The sequence below is a fragment of the Grammomys surdaster genome, unplaced genomic scaffold (genome assembly GCF_004785775.1).
Source record: "Grammomys surdaster isolate TR1022 unplaced genomic scaffold, NIH_TR_1.0 97, whole genome shotgun sequence".
Taxonomy (NCBI): Eukaryota; Metazoa; Chordata; class Mammalia; order Rodentia; family Muridae; genus Grammomys; species Grammomys surdaster.
In genome coordinates, this window is record NW_021604576.1 from 12779360 (window position 1) to 12797755 (window position 18396).

The following is an 18396-nucleotide window of genomic DNA, read 5'->3' on the forward strand; positions in this document are numbered from 1 at the left end:
GTGTGTGTGTGTGTGTGTGTGTGTGTGTGTGTGTGTGTGCGTGTGTGTGTACAAATATACTTTTCCATTTTATTGTCTACTAAAATTTGAATTTATTGAAATAATGAGTTTTAAGGCAAATGTGTCATTTTTATGACATCTCATAGCCTGCTTTTGTTCTTAATTACTGACTATGCTCAGTATATTCATATGTGTATCTTAGTCAGACTTTCAAATTTTCCCAGATGATTTCCCTGTTCTTTTATCACTATATCCTGTGAGTATTCACTTATCTCCATTGTTATCATAATATATTATACTATAAGATGCACATTAAAAACAATTTTAGTTTTACAGTGTGTGGTTTTAAATTTTAATAGTATTAACAGCAAAGTACTTTAAAGTTAATTTTACACTAACTCAATATTGCCTTTTGTTATTTATGTTGTTATGAACTATTTCTCATAGACACAGAGTAAAAGACTAGAGTAAATACAACGCTATGAGTTCACAACACAGACATCTTTTGTTATGTTCCAGCTTCCATATCTATGCTCTGATTTTCCCTCACTGTTGTACAGTTGATTAATTATTTTGGTTTTTGATTTTCAATTAATTTATAACTTTATAATTTTAAATATATTCTTTAAAAAATATAAAAATATTGTCAATATATTTGACTTGATGCCTGAATTATATTAAGATGCACTATCCCTTTTTGCCCACTATAAGTCCAATGGAATCTTTCAGTTCACCTTGCTTTTCCTGTCTTCCAAGTGGTTTAATTCTAACATCATAGCTCTGTTTGAGTTTTAAGCTGTGCACCATTCACCCTCCTTAATACTGTTTTATCCCAGAGTGTTTACTTACAATTTAACAATGTATTTTCTTGTATTTCTATCTTCTTGTTGAAGAAATGTAATAGAAGTTATTGTAGTGTGCCAGAAGAAGCTATAAAATCTCTGCCTTTTTCTGAAAGCATGCTTGTTTTTTATTTCCCTTGAGTAATAATGTTAATAAAAACAGTTTCATGTTCACTACCATTTTTGGGGGATTTTGATGATAGCCTCGAATAGTACATGTGTGGAACAGAACCTGAGATTTTATGCTTTCTCCACTCCTTCCTCTTCTCCACTGATTTCAGCTCTGCCCCCATGTCTCCCTTTTATCATACTTTTATCGTAGTCTTGCCTGACCTTGTCTGCCTGTCTTAGATAGAGTTTTGCTGCTATGAACAGACACCATGACCAAGGCAATTCTTATAAGAACAGGATTTAATTGGGGCTGGCTTCCAGGTTCAGAGGTTTAGTCCATTATCACCAAGGCAGGAACATGGCAGCATCCAGGCAGGCATAGTGTAGGAGGAACTGAGATTTGTAGATCTTTACCTGAAGGCTGCTAGCAGAATACAGGCTTCCAGGCAGCTAGAATGAAGGTCTTAAAGACCACACTCAGAGTGGCATACCTACTCTAACAAGGTTACACCTACTCTAACAGGACCACATCCAGCTAATAGTGCCTCTCCCTGGGCCATGCATATACAAACCATCACACTACCCCATAAACAATTTATAAGATCCAGGCATCAACTTAATTGCCTGTCTTTTTATTTGAATTCCAAAATCCTAATCATAAGAATTCAATTTAATTTGGTGTTCTTTCATAGAATCCTACAACAGAGCCCACCATGATATATTAAATTCAAATTTTGATTGTTGGGAAAAAATCAATAAAATGTATAAAATTTAGAATGGATACCGTGCTACATGTTCTTCAGAAACAGTATTTACTATCTGAGGAACACCATCCCTCATTCCCAGCATTTATTTTGAGTTGCAGATAGGAATACTTTCACTTTTGAAAGACAATCTAGGCTAGCAATATGGATAGAGTACTTGCCTAAAAATAAACTACACATAATCTCAGGCTTGATTTATAACACCACATAACTATAACCCCAGTAGTTAAGAAGCCAATACAGCAGAAGAATAAATTAAGGGTCATCTATCTTTGGCTACAGAATAAGTTTAAGTTCAACTTGGGATATATCCGATCCTGTCTCATAAAGCAAGCTACCTTGGTAATTTCAGTTTGATTTTGGAATAAAGGATTCTTATTCTGATTGCTTTCAGAGCACAGTGGTATAATCAATTATATTTACATTTATAGCGTCTGAAGTATGTTCTCCTACAGCTTGTCCAGGTTGCACCAGTGCATACAGATGACTTTCAAACAATATAATTAGCTAATTATATCATCATTACACATTGTGCATGCTCACTGTTCTTTCTCTCATAGTACTCCTACATTCTTCAGCTGTATCATTCTCTTCTCACCACAAATAGACGCTCAGGGGCCGTGTAGTATTGCTGCCTTCTTTGTACCTCTCCAGGCTTTCCAGTACTTATATGTAATATACCTTTTATTTTATTGTCTTACCTTTTAGGTTTTAATTTGATTAAAGGTAATAATATAAAATTAATATTTTATTGATGTATTTGAACATCTCAAATTAGAAATATTTTTGGTACTTCCTTGGTAGCATCTTTCTGAATTCTACTTCCTCTGCCCCAAATCTTCAATTAGTACATGAGATCAGACCTTGGAAAAGACCTTCATCCTTTAAGCTCTGCATATGCTCTGTATAAATCAACAAAAAATTTATGCAATTTTTAAAAATGTTAGAAGAGAAAAGGTGTGAACCTGCATATTGATCTAGCATTACAAAAAGAAAGGAAGAAAGAAAAAAGAAAAGAAGAAAAGGAAAGAAAAGAAATCAGTTTTGGAACACCATCTTATGAGTGGCTGGCCGTGGAAGACCTAATTGTTCCTATGAAAATGATATCTCTTGTCACTTCCCTTGTTGCTTACCGGAATTCATCAATAAGTTACTTTTTCAGAAAACACCACACAATTTTATTGCCAGACACAGATAAATAAAACCAGGATTTGAACCAGAGTTGAAAGCCTCTCTCCTGGCTATTATTGTCATGAGATGTACCATACAAACTGATGCAATACATATGGCAACGATGATATTAACCAGCTGTGTACACCAAAGTTGCAATGCCAACTTGCCAGGTAAGATGTGTCCACTTGTGTAATTATGTCAGGCTGTTATGAGAGTGTCCAACCTTTCTCTTATTGTATTAGAGGCCTGATACATGGGACGCAATTAATACATAGTTATTGCAATACTAGTTAATAAAAAAAGACCATGGCTGAAGAGATCTTAAGCCACAGGTGGGAATTTACTGTTCTGGAGTTTTATGGACTCAAATTTTCTCTTAAATACTATGCTCGTATCTATAGACACAGCTCAGCATTAATCACAGAAAATCCTTTAAGTAGTGGCCAGTAATGAATTTAGAAATTCATGGCTGTGATAGATGCTAATATTAATGATAGTTGAATTCTCAGCCCTAAACAGATTATTTTCATCAATATTTCTAACACTTAAGGAATCTTGCAGAAATGATAACAGAAAGCAATATAAGATAAGGTGAAGAGATAAGAAATGTTATCTTTGGGGTGTTTCTAAGTACTATGGTCATAATCCTACAGCTTCTAAGATTATCTCTATTTGTCCTTCAGAAGACTGGACTTGAGAACAGACTGTCATGGACAAACATCAGGGATTTATGGACTTTACTTATCCATTCTAAGCATTGGCAAAATGTTTGATTCTATGACAGAAATATCCATTGAGCTCAATTGTATATGTGTGAATAAGAGGCAGGCAGAGGTACTTGGTTAAATTTAGTGAATCACAAAACAAAACAAAAATACATGAATGTGGATTAAAGAAAAAAATTCCTACCTTTTTGTATTAGCCCTTTATAGTGATTATTCATTTTTAAGATCATAATATAATTAAAATCAATTTTCCCTTTTATTTCTTCCTTTCTACCTGTCCCAGGAGATCCTACTTGCTTTCAAATTCCTGGTTTCTCCAATCCCATTATTTTTCCAGGTTTCATATAGAAAACACATGAGAACAGAGCATTATTGCTTAGTGGATAAATAGTCACTTTTGCATGCTGAACCAACATGCTTTGCTGGTCAGGATACACTGCTAAGCAGAATCAGCCTTGCCTCTGATGATCTGTGATGAGTGATGTACAGAGAAGATAAAAGCAAAGTAACTGCTATGTGGCATTTGCTTTTATTGCGGTAAATGATATCATGTGTTTGCATTTACTTGAGAGTTGATCAAATGTAATAGGAGACAGTGTTGACAGATGTCGAAGAAGTGTTAACCTCTCCTTTTATCTTTCTTGCTTATGTGTCTCTTGTACCATACAGGCTTCTTAGATAGTTTTATTGGCTGATAGGTGAAATGTTGTACAAAATACTCACATAAAGAATTGCCATGTTATAAAGAATTGCCTTTAATTGTACAAATGATATATTCAAACTGTTGGCTCATATATGGTAATACGACACATGTTAGTTCAATCCAAAGGTTTTGTACTGAAGTGCGTTGTTAAAAGAAAATTAATTTGTTGTAATGCATGTTGAGTTACTATTAGCTAGTTGATTGCAACTACATGTACAACTGGCTTATACTGTATGAAAAACCCTTCAGAATTTCTAAAGCTTACTCATACAAATTTAGATTTCAATGTGCTTTATAAAACTTGACAATAAAGCTACTTTAACAGACTGTATTATTATTTTGTTTCTTAAATATTTATAAAACTAATGGGCTTCATATAGAACAAGTACTTCTAGGCATGCTTTTAAAATGATCAAAGAATTGTGCTTTATGGTACAAAGCTAGTGAAGGAAGTCTTTTTCCTGCATAAAGAATCACTTATCTAATGTGTGATTTTTTTTGAGTAAAATGAGAAAAGCTTTGAAATTATTAAACTAGTATCCTTCTATTGCCATTGTCTTACAATTATATTTCTGATATCAAATAAATGTAAGACTAGAGAGATTAATTTAGCTTTTTTTAGCAAAATAAAGTAGAAGAAATAACACTCTTGAGAGTATTTTACCTTCTCAACTCACTGTCTTCCCCTTAACTCCAGGTAAGACTGTCTGATAGGTCTGTTTTAGGAATCATGGAAAAACTACAGAAAGAGAAATTAAAAATAAAATAAACACATCATCTTAGGGTTTTATTGTTGTAAAGTCTCACCATGATTACAACAACTCTTACAAAGGAAAACATTAAAGTGTGGCTGGCTTACATTTCAGAGGTTCTGTCCAGTATTCTCATGGCAAAAAGAATGGTGACATGCAGGGAGAAATTCTGCTGGAGAAGGAGCTGAGAATTCTATATAGTAATCCACAGGCAGCTAAAGTAAACACTATACTGGACCTGGCTTGAGCATTGGAGGCTACAAAAGGCACCCCTTATTGACACACTTCTTTCCACAAGCCCATATCTCATAACAGTGCTACTCCTTATAGGCAAATGATGTCCATTTTCTTTCAAACCACCATATATATGAATCAAGAAAGAAGAGGGTTGTAAGACACAGGGATGAGAACTGAAGGTATATAGAAATGTTAAGCACATGGACTGAGGAGATAAAACCAGTCATGTTTACACTAAAACAAACCAAGAACACAGAAATAATGACAAGAATTCAAGCTTACAAGTACAACAGAGAAGACATAGGTGTCTAGAAATTTTACTCTCAAAATTATGTGAGACTCTACTTCATTTCCCCAGAAAACTGTTTCTGATGAAAGCAGAGAGACCAAGTGCATGATGAGTGATTATCCAAACGTTTAATATAAATATACTAAGAAATAAACTAGTTTTGTCCTCCCTTACTACTTTGTTGAGGAAGAGGACTAAGGTGAGCATATATAAGGGTATTGTTGTGCTTCATGTGATCTGTGAATTGAATCTTGGGCATTATGTGCTTCTGAGCTAATATCCAATTGGATTACCTCACTCAGGATAGTATTTTCTAGTTCCATCCTTTTGCCTAAGAATTTCATGAATTCGTTGTTTTTAACAGCTGAGTAGTACTCCATTATATAAATGTACCACATTTTCTGTATTTTCTGTATCCATTCCTCTGTTGAAGGGCATCTGGGTTCTTTCCAGCTACTAGCTGTTATAAATAAAGCTGCTATGAACATAGTGCACCATGTGTCCTTGTTATATGTTGGAACATTTTTTGGTTATATGCCCAGGAGTGGTATACCTGGGTCCTCAGATAATACTACGTTCAATATTCTGAGAAACCGCCAGACTGATTTCCAGAGTGGTTCGGTCCTTCTGCGAATTGTCCCCTGAACCTTCACCTAGCCGATACCCGGTTCTGAAGATATCTGTATTCCCCCTGAACACCCACACTCCAGTGTCATTCCCTTCCCCACATCCTGCCTTTCTGTGTTTATAACCCCTGTGTGAATTAATTACGATTTGACAAAAAAACGGTAACCAAGACAAAAAAAGAAAAAAAAAAAAGGACGAACAAAATACTCATGGGAGCAAATACGGAGACTAAGTGTGGAGCAGAGACTGAAGAAAAGACCATCCAGAGACTGCTCCACCTGGGGATCCACCACATACATAGTCACCAAATGCAGACACTATTGTGGATGCCAAGAAGTGCAGGCTGACAGGAGCTTGATATAACTGTATCCTAGGAGGCTTTGCCAGAGCCTGACAAATACAGAGGTGAGATGCTTGCAGCCAATCATTGGACTGAGCACTGGGTCTGCAATAGAGTACTAAGAGAAAGGACTGAAGAAGCTGAACCTAATAGGAAAAACAACAATGTCAACCAACCAGACCCCCAGAGCTCCCAGGGACTAAACCACAAACCAAGGAGTACACATGGATGTACACATGGCTCCAGCTGCATATGTAGCAGAGAATGGCCTTGTCGGTCATCAATGGGAAAAGAGGCTCTTGATCCTGTGAAGGCTTGATCCCCCAGTGTAGGAGAATTCGAGGTTGGGAGTGGGTGGATGGGTGGGGGAACACCCCCATAGAAGCATAGAGAGGGTAATGTGATACGAAATTTCTGGGGGTGAAACCGGGAAAAGGATAACATTTGGAATGTAAATAAAGAAAATATCAAAAAAAGGTGTATTGTCCATTTGGTATAGAAGTTAGGTTTGAATTTGTTATCAATATCTGGTTTATATTTTTAATTATGTCATTTAAAACTTCCTCTGATATATATAACTGCTATATGTAGTATAGCAAACTGCTATTGAGGAATATTCTACAGTATTAAGATACACATACAATAAATGAAATTCTTATCCCATAATAAATAATTACAACCTCACATTATTTCAAGAAACCTCTAACTAAAGCTTACTTTTCAAGAAAAACAAACTAAAAGTCTTTGTTTGTGAGTTAGTGGTTTGGAAGAGCTAGCCAATTACATAATGTAAACATTCAAGGAACTATTGTCACTAATCCAGGTAGTGTTTCTTTAGATCATGTGGGTCACACATGGGCTCTGTAGGCAGCCTGAGAGTTTTACAGACTTGCAAAGCTTCTCTATGTATCAGTGGAAAATGCCGGTCACTACAGGTTATGTGCATATAGGACATGCTAGACACATTGTTCAAAATTCCTATCAAGAGAGGGAGAAGTTATTTGTCTTTCAGAATATATTAGAAATTTGTCATTATTTATTATGTAATATATTATTTTAATATGTAATAGACTCCTTGGAACTAATAAGAATTTTGAAAAACATGTAGATATTTCACTTAAAATTAAGAATTTCCATGTCTCAATGTATTACTGTCATTCAGGTTGTGGCTACTAGTAGCTGCCCATGCCCTAGAGGATAGCTAAACACTATGCATATGGGCTATACTAATAAGATTTAAAAGATAACTAATAACTAAAATAAAAAGTAAAAAGGGGACATAAATCTAGGATGTAAGTGAGGTAGGTTACATATGGAAGATATAGAACCTCTTAGTGGTGGTTGGATATGGTCAATATATATTGTATAATATATGTCACTTAGAAACAAAACTATTATTCATAAAGATATATTAAAACTTACTATAGACTAATTAATACATAAGAAAGTTTTCACTCTAAAAGTAGAATACATAAATATCCACAAGGTAATTATGCAAAGCAAACAGGACATATAGCATACAGGAGGAAATAGAAGTGCCACAACTGCATTTACGGGCTGTTACAACATCCTCAATTCTGATTCTTTGGACCCTGGATATCTAGTTTAAGCACTATAGTTCCTAAACAATCAGAGCTTGAAAATGGATTCCTCATCATATTAGAGTTTTAGAGTAATTGTGACCATATCACATTCTCTATGAGGCACATTATTTATGAAAGCGAAAGAGGAACAAGATAGGCAGACAGATTTTACATATTAAGCTTCAGGGAAGAAACGACTCAGCAGACCACAGAAAAGTCTGGCAGTAATGTTCTTTCAAGTCACCCACACAGTTTTAATGCTTTTCTGTTTCCTGAGGATGAGTGTTGATGACTATGTCTGTGGTCTTCTTTTTAAACAATCAGATGCATAATAAATGGCATGTAACTAACTGTCAACTAAGATTTTATTATACATGTTCTTGACTTGCCATTTGCTAACCATACAGGATTTTTATCCAAAAGATATATAGCAAGATAAAAGACCCTAGAGCCCCTGTATGGTCTGTGGACATAATTTTTAATGCGATGTAAAACAAAGACCAACAGAAGTCAAATATGATTTTAAATTTTTCTTAAGTGTTGTCCAGGCAGAGCTTTCTTCTCTATATTCACCTCACTCTTTTTATAGGGAACCACATTATATAGAGAACTGGAATATTTCAGTTCTAAAAGGAAATGCCCCATCAAATAATCACATTTCCTCCAATATCCAGGAGGGAAAACAAAACATGAGGGTTACTTACAAAAGATCATGTAATTTTTGAGACTTTTTAAATTGAATATAGATTTTTTTCAAATAAAACTTTCTGATTTTGTCTCCCCTTCCCCAAAACCTGTCAGATCTTCTCTGTTTAGTCACCCACTCAAATCCACATTTTTTCTTGTTCTCTCTCATTAGAAAACAAGTAGGCACCTACAAAAGAAAGAAAAAAAGTAAAAATAAGATAAAATAAAATAAAAAAAATCATAGGACAGTACAAACTAATGAATAGAAATACAATTAGCCAACGAAACAGCACAAGAAAAACATATACACAAAGCATTAGCAAGCACAGAAACTTCATAAACACAAAATCAAAAACCATAATATATAACTAAAATACTTTTAGATCTACAGGGAGAAAGGACAAAAAAGACAGGCTCAGGCAAAGCATTATGTATGAAAACAAACAAATATACAACAAACAAACTAACATACCAAAAACCTCTATATACTCCTTTGTTTGCTTTGTTTTGGTCTTCTACAGCTAGGCATGGAGATTGACCTAAAGAGAGGTTTGAATACTCAGTGAGACTCCTTTGGAGGATGATTTTCAATTGAAGATAGCTTCTGGATTAAGGATGGGAGCCTACACCTACATCCACTTTCAGTACTGGGAATCCACCAGGCACAGATCTCTAAGGGTCTTGTACATTTTGCTATGGTCTCTTTGAGTTCACCTGAGCATTGGTTCTGCTGTACTTAGAAGGCTTTGTTTTCATGCTGTTCTTCATTCCTTCTGAGTCTTACTATATTTCTGTTTCTGCTTCTGCAGAGCTCATTGCAGGAAGAGAATTAGTGGCGACAATCTATTTATGACAGAGTGTTTCTACATCTCTAGCTCCCTGCATATAGTCCAGCTGTGTGTCTCTGCAGCAGGCATCTTCTCTGACTAAGAAAGACACTGAGCTACAAATATAAAATATTCTCAAAAGGAGACATGTTATTCTCTTTTAGCAGGAAAGTACTATTTTGTTTCCCTAGGCCCCTGGCATATTTAATCTCAGGTCCTTAGCCACCCAAGCATTGTTGGATATAGGTTTCATTTCATAGAATGGGTCTTAAATCAGATATGATATTAGTTAGTCACTTCTACAAGCTATGTGCTGCTAGTGCACTAGTTATCTTTACAAGCAGGTCATTACTGTAGATTCAAGAGTTTATAGCAGGGTTTCTGTTTACCTTTCTTCTCTAGTAGTATGCAGAGCACCTACTAGTATCCTGAATTAAGAGTGAAGGTTGTAGTTAGGCACCAGTTCAACTTCTCTATGTTCAATGAGCTGTTTAAGTGTTGTCTTCAGCAATATGACTTTACCATCAGATTTAGAAGTCTAATCAATAGCTTTGGCATCACTTGGATTTCTTTTGGGAGGGGGTGTGTTCACATAGGACACTTTTGACCAAAGTTCTATTACACATAATTATTACAGTAATGTCATTTCTATGTTGAGATTCTGACACTTTTAAATTCCTTTTACTACTGTTTTTCTTTATTAAACTTAATGTACATCTGAATGCTTACATTTACCAACTATGCAATGATGTATGAGTAAATTCATCAAAACTACTACACTCATCAGGAAGCAGATGATTACTCTCTATAGTCATTAGTAGTAGATTTTTTTCTTTGTTTCCTTCACAATTTTAGCTAAGCTTCAACCATCAGTGGAGAAGAGCTTTTCTCTGTTTACTGAGAAACAGATGTTTTCCTATAGTCAGAGAAGAAAGATTTCCTACCTATCTAGAAAATTACCCTCTGTATACAGAATCATTTTTCTGTCTAGAGAAGAGCCTTCTATCTGTCTAGAGATGAACCCTTGTCTTCTTCCTAGAGACTTTCTGTTTCTGTCCAGAGGACTTCATTTTATTCAGAAAAAGACTTTCTTTTATCAAGCAACTAGTAAAAACAAGGAAAGTCTCTATTATATAATTCTCAAACTACAGAATTTTAAAAAGTATGAAAACCAAGTAGACACTCCTAAAATCATATACATACAAGTAATGTAATATTGAATAAACATCCTATACATATACACATTCATAATTTAGTTGTATAATTTGATAGTACGTATACATAAAAATTAAAGAAAGTGAGGCCATAGGCATTTAATTTCAGAGCAAGGTGGCTTTGTACAAAGGCTTGGAGAGAGGAAAGAGAAAGTGGAAAAATTTATATCAATTTCAACAAAAATAGAATAATGGAAAGTAAAAGGTAATCATTGGAAATAAACTTAGACATTGTATAAATCAAATTTGTGGAGAGATGATGACTTAAACTGTACAATGACAGAAACCAATTATTTTCTTTTTCCCTTAAACCACTGCTCTTTGTTTGAGTTCCCTTAAGTGGCTCCTTCCCGCAATCTTCCATTAATGATATCATCACACAAGATCCACAATCTCCTCTTAACATTTCCCCCTTTGGCCCTTAAAATCCGATGCTTACTCACTTTCCTCCATCCGAGGGCTTTCTGTTCATTTTAAAGAAAATCTGTGGCTTTTTTGTATTATTCTAATCATTTGTTCCTTCCTTGATTTCACAAGACTATTCTGCTTTACTATATCACTATGTGTATAAGATACCAATGAATGTGTGCCCTTTTTGTAGTATATAATGATTTGTGAATAGAACAATTGTCCTGCAGAAAATATTTTCCCAGGAATTAACTGGCTTCATATTTTAAACATTTCTACTCATACTAAATTTACAATTATGGAAAGAAGAAATTACTCCATCCATAATCCTTTAAGATTCAGAACAGACAGTCTTCTCTCAACAGAATCTTTCAAATTAGGTAGAAATGCAGAGTTTTGTGTTTTGGTTTTTAAAGATCCCTTATAGAAGTGGCATATGTAGTCTTCCTCTTACCACTTTATCAAGATTAAAACACTTATATGCACATAACTTAAAATGGAATCTGAAGGAAATCTATCCTTAGCCTTGGAATCTATCCTTAGCCTTGGAATCAACAAGAACATGTATGATAGAGAGATACTATTACATTTTGTAAGAGGTAATACTTCATTTTCTGTTAGACCTCCCTTCCCATGGTGTTGCTAGAATGCACACACACATACACACACACACACACACACACACACACACACACACACACGTTACCCCCATATCCAAGTGCCGTACAATAAATTTATCATTTTGGAAGTCAAAAAGTTGAATTTTAATCAGTCAAAATGGAAGCTACATTGAGTAAGCTCAACCTAATCATACACCTTCAGACAGGTACTCACTGAGCCTTTCCTGAAAGAAACCAAGTAAGCCATCATGATTTTTTAGAAGAACTTGTAAGAGAGACTAGATCCTTAAGAACCAACAGAAAAGCCTCTAGCTTACAGTCTATATACAATGTAACTGAGCTATGCCAGGGTTAGAATTTGGAGATACTAATTTGTGAAATTGTAAATACATGTTGTTTAAGCCAATAAAACACTAGCAGTTTAGTAGAAAGAGTACATACATTTCTGTGTGAAAATACGCACTTCTAATAGGTAACTATTTTGTATATACATAATTTAATAGAATATATTAATTCAGTATAATTCTAATAGATACTTTATAACATAGTCATTTATTTTAATACATCAGTATATTTATATGTCAAGCATGTTAAGTTCTTATATTCTGATGACAGAAATCTATGGTGTAAATGAAGAATTGATTATTGGTGGGAACTAACTTAAATCTAGGTGCATCACTGAGTTAAACATTATTATTCCTAGCTCTAAATGACCAAAAGTTAGCAGCTGAAAGTACAATTTTAAGTCATATCTCAGGATTTGGTTATTCCATTTTAAATTTGAGAAAGGTCTTCCAGAGGAATGCCTTTGTCCACCAGCAGGAATGTGATCTACTGTAGGCACAATGTTTTATATACTGTGTAAAATTTAATCCTTGTGTTATTCAAATGCTACTTACTTTGCCCTCATATCATGTTTCAATCCAAAACTGGCATATAATGCTTTTACCAAAAACATCCTTTCTCAATTTTATATAAACAGTTCTTACCATTTATTCTCTGCCTTGTCAATAAATTCTGATCACCCAAATAGGTGGGCAGAGTAGAGAATAGACTGGGATGTCTGCTAGCAAGAGGAGATAGAGAGGGAAAGGAAATGCACAAGGAGAGAGGAATTGGAATGAAAAAGAAAGGGTCTGAAGAACCAGATTAATAAAAATATGAAAATATCATGGAATGAGGCTGGGAGGTAGCAAGATCAGCATAGCAATTTAGGGTACACAATTTAACTGCTCAGCTATTAAGGCACAGTTTTAAATAAATCTTTGTCTCTTCTAAAGTTATTGAGGATTAGCATAAGATAAATAAATACAGCCATTAGATTAATTCAGAGTTTACAGTTATATAAGAATGCACATGGCATTTACTAACTTATAAGTGGATATTGGCCATAAAGTACATTATATCTGATGCTAAAATCAACAGATCCAAAGAAACCAAGTACATCTGTCAGAAAGCAGATATATTTGAGCATGGAAATATGTGCCCTTAACAGCCAGTGGTAGCCTTCTTGTAGGGAAGAGGCGAAGCTGAGAGGGAAAAGGAGGAACAGAAGGTGAAGATGGAAGAAGAAGAGGACAAAGGAGGAGGAGGAAGGGGGGAGGAGAAACTGGAGCATGGATGTATCTTTTTGGGAAGTAGAGAGATACCGTGGCAATAGTTGAAGGCACTGCCCAATAGGAGCATTGAAAAAGGCTGTTAATGTCAGATGAGAAAGAGATGAGTGAGCGCCTTGGGTGGTGGCTAAGAGGTTTTAAATAAATATATAGGTAATTGGGAGATGATGGAGATCATTCAGCACCCTATAATTTATATTATATAATATATAATTTTTCTTTTTATTGTATGAATGTTTTGACTTCATGTATGTCTGTTTGCTATGTATGTGCCTGGTCCCAGTGAAGGTCGGAAAAAAAGGCATCAGATCCTCTGGAACAGGAGTTCCTAGTGGCTGTGTGCCACTGTGTGGGTGCAGAAAATCAAACCCAGGTCCTCTGCAAGAGACGCCAGTGCTCTTAACTCCTGAGTCACCTCTCCAGCCCCTTAATTATTAAGTAATATTCCTTTCTTTTTTTTTTTAAACAGAGTCTTACTATGTAGCTCTGCCTGGCCTGGAATGTACTATTTAGAGCAGGCTGGCCTTGAACTCCGATATCTGACTGCTTCTAGCTCCCAAGTGCTGGGATTACAAGCACATACCAACACACTGGTTTTTATGAGGTGTTGAGATCAAACCCAAGCCTTCATGCATGCTAAGCAAGTATTCTATCAACTGAGCTCTATCCTCAGCCCTGTGATTTTTGTAAGTAAAATTTTATTGGAACATAAAAAAAAAAAAAAAAGAAACCAAGTAACAAGGATGGTTGGATCTTTCTGAGGAGGGGAAACTAAATAGGTATAGAGGTCGAAACTAAATAGGTATAGAAGGGAAATTAGTAGAAGAGGGGATGGAAAAGGGAGCAGAGTGAGGAGTGGTGTAGATCATATGTAAGGAGAACAGGGAGAAAGAAGGGAGATCTATGCGGGGGAGGCAATCTCTAGGATGTGACAGAGACCTGGAATGAGGGGGAAGCCCCAAAGGGTCTATGGGGCCATTCTATCTACATTCCTAGCAGTGTGGAATACAGAATCTGAACAGGCCACTTCTTGTAGCCAGGCAGAACTCCCAGAGGAGGAATAAGGTCAGCAACCCGTCCATCAGACCTTTGACCCAAATATGTCCTGTCTATAAGTTGTGAAGGGACAAAGATAGAGCAGAGACTGAAGAAATGGCCAAACAATGAATGCGCCAAATTGAGACCCATCCCTTGAACAAGAATCAGTCCCTGGCACTATTAATGATCCTCTGTTATGTTTGCATACAGGAACCTAGCATAATTGTCTTCTGAGAGGTTCCACCCAGCAGCCAACGGACAGAGATGCAGAGACTCACATCCAAACATTAGATGGAGCTCAGGGAGTATTAAAGAAGAGTTGGGAGAAGAGTTAAGGGACCAAGAGGACAGCAACTCCACAGGAAAGCCAAGAGTCAACTAATCTGTACCTTTAGTGGCTCCCAGAGACGGGGATCCTCAATAAAAGAGTGAGCATGTGCTAGATCTTGGCACCCTGTACATATGTATCAGATGAAGAGCTTTGTCTTCATGCTGGTTCTCTAACAACTGGACCAGGGGCTTTCCCTAAGCCTGTTGCCTGCCTTCCTGTGGTTCCTGTGCAGGGACCTCTGCACAGAGATTCTGTGTCTGGCCCCAATGGGAGAGGACATGGCTAATCCTAAAGGGACTTTGTATGTATGTATGTATGTATGTATGTATGTATGTATGTATGTAGAGGGGAGGGTATGGTGTTAGTGGGAGGGTTGGCACCCAGAGAAGGGAAAGTAGATATTAGGAGGGCTTTCGTGAGCAGGTACTGGGAAAAGAGGAAGGGATCATATTTGGTTATAAATTAAATAAATTCCCAGTCAATTTACTATTGTGCCCTAAACTGTAACTATAGCAGATAAAATAATGCTGAATGGGAAGGATTAGGAGGTAATACCGATTTTAAATTTCTTGAAATTGTTTCTGTTTTTATCATGTTTGTAGTTTGTTCCAAGATGTACTATTTAAGTAAAGGGATGAAAGATAAGAACAAGATGATTTTCTTTTCAGTCTTTGGTCAACCAAAAAATTTTGTTGTCTACAGCATTTACCTTTACTTTTTTTTTTTTTTTTTTAGATTTGTATGTGTACATTCTTATTTCCTTACACCATTTGTATACAGTTGAGTAAGGAATCTAGAGGAGGACTCTGAAAGCGGACACTCATAGAGAGGTAGTTACAGGCAGTTGGGGGTTGCCACATGCACCTCTGGGAACTGTAAGAATAGTTAGTACTCTTATCACTGAGTTACCTCTGTAGCCCTCAGCCTTTACCTCTGAGGTTTAGTTGCAAGGTTCTGAGAAAGGTTCCTGCACAACTGAACTGTTTTCACACGATTAACAAAGACCCCCCTCACTCCTGAATCAGAGTACAAGGGTAGACTTTCACAGTGTGTGTCTTCATTCTGTGAACTTAGTTCTCATGGAAACTGTGTCCCCACTCTATAGCCATTTATTACCAAGGTGTAGCTTGAGAAGGAAAATGATAGTAACTATGGTCCCTAACATTCAGTTTTATAGAGCTAATTTTGTCTTTTGCAGTGCATGAAGATCGAGTAACATTTTTAATTTTAAAACCTGAAAACATTAATCTATGTGATTTGGCTTTAACAAAAAAATAATTTAAATTTTTGCAAAAGGAGAAAAAGGCAACTAGCATATGTAGAATATGTAATTTCTTTCTTGCAGTCATTCTTATAAAGATATGCAATATGGGTCAGAGTGAATGACTATCTTTCTGTGTTCAACTAGTAATCTCATTGAAAAATAATTCTAATATTGTAGAACTTTTGATTAAATTTTTCTCATCTATTATTCAAACTTTTGAAAATTGGAATATAGTTTTTCATTTAGGGACATTACACTGCTTTTGAGAGAAGTAAATTTGACTTAATTGAGGACACTATACTTAAATTAAAATTGTGCTCATACTGTAAAAGTCAGATGAAGCTGAATCATTTCATTTATTTTTAATATCGTTAAAACTGCAGTATATTCCATAACATTTCTAGTAAAGAGTACTATGAATTAAAAGTCATTTATGGTTGTAACAGAAATATTCTTTTTTTCCCTAATTTTAACAAAATTAAAATTAAAATTAATTAAAATGTTAATTAATATCACTAAATCATCACTTCTTTTCTACCATGTTTTAGATTATTTTTTATTTCACCGACAATGCCCTACCCACTACTGTGACCATAGTCACTCGATGGGCTCAATACATCTATTTAACTTGACATAGTATTCATGACATGACATTTGGATATAGTAATGCATCCAAATTAAAGCCTAATCTCTAGATCATATTTTGATAAATGAAGTATCCTAACAAAGATTTATGATCTCACCCCCCCCAAAATTATAAAATTTCCCTAAGATAAAAGACTTTTAACTTTCTGTGGCTACACTAATCATGCTGTCTTCAAAAGAATAGGTGAGACTTTTGTATCTGGTACTACTCCAGATACCAGCTCATTAATATCTTCATTTTCTACTTTAAGAACTTGAATATTTCTTGAGAATTTGTGACTTTGCATTACTACATCCAAATGCCATGTCATGAAATCTATGTCAAGCTAAATAGATGTATTGAGCCCACTGAGTGACTATGGTCACAGTAGTGGGTAGGGCATTGTCGATGAAAAAAAAATAATGTAAAACATGGTAGAAAAGAAGTGATGATTTAGTGATATTAATTAACATAATTTTATAGAGATACATTGTTATATTTAGGGATAATTTTGACCAGCATTTAACGTACATAGATGCAATACACACATTATGCTTCATATGCTTGCTTTTTTTTGTACAATTTTTACTCAGGATAGGATATTATTTTTCTGTGATAATATTCATGTCAATGTTTATAGTCTCTAGTCTGCAGCTACAAAACTGCATCTTAACAAGACATGATATATTTGTGAATATTTATTCACTTATATATCCATTTTTAATTTCTTAAATTGATACATAATAAATGAAGGAATTTATTGGGTACCAAGAGATATTTTTATATACAGACACATGCATAAAGTCAGTCACATTAGCATATTCACTGTCTCAAATACATGTGTGTTTAGAATGTTGAAGATTCTGTCTTCTGGTCAATTTGAAATAGCCCTGATATTGTAGAAGTCTTGACTACCTAGCTACATGCAGGACAGAGAACCAGGTGCTAAAGAATCTTGCCAGTGCACTAAGTCTGTCAAAGAACAGGACAAAGGATAAGAGCTGATGAATATAATCTCAAGTCTGTGATGTCAAAACATGCTTCTATGTTATAAAGAAGAGAGAAAGTTAAATATTTTAAATTAGAATAAATATGCATAAGATATAGCACTTTTTGAAACATGTAGAGAATTTCAGTAGCCCTCATATCACTTTAATGAACCAATATGAAGCTGTTATGCTAATAACCAGTGAAACGTATCATTTTCCTCTTTGTCTTTTGTATTTTTTCATTTTACTATTCCAGCTTATGGTATTTACAAACCCAATTATTCTAGTATGGTGTTCAATAAGGGTCAAAAAGGAAGGGTCATAGACCTCTTTGACTTGTTGCTACACTAAAAGTACTATCAAGGTCATTTTATGCAATAATGAATGTGAAGGAATTAAAGAAACCAAGGAACTCTTTGAACACATATTATCTTCCAAATTAAAGTAAATTGACTGATCCTAGGTGGAGGTATAGGACTATAAATGAATTCACTAAGAATTTTATATTCAAGTTGAATAACTCTTAAAATAAACAGGCATTTTCTGTGAGTATGATAACAACATTAATTCCTATTTCCTAGGTTGTAGAATATTAACACATCACTGTGATATTGTGATAACATGCTGAGCT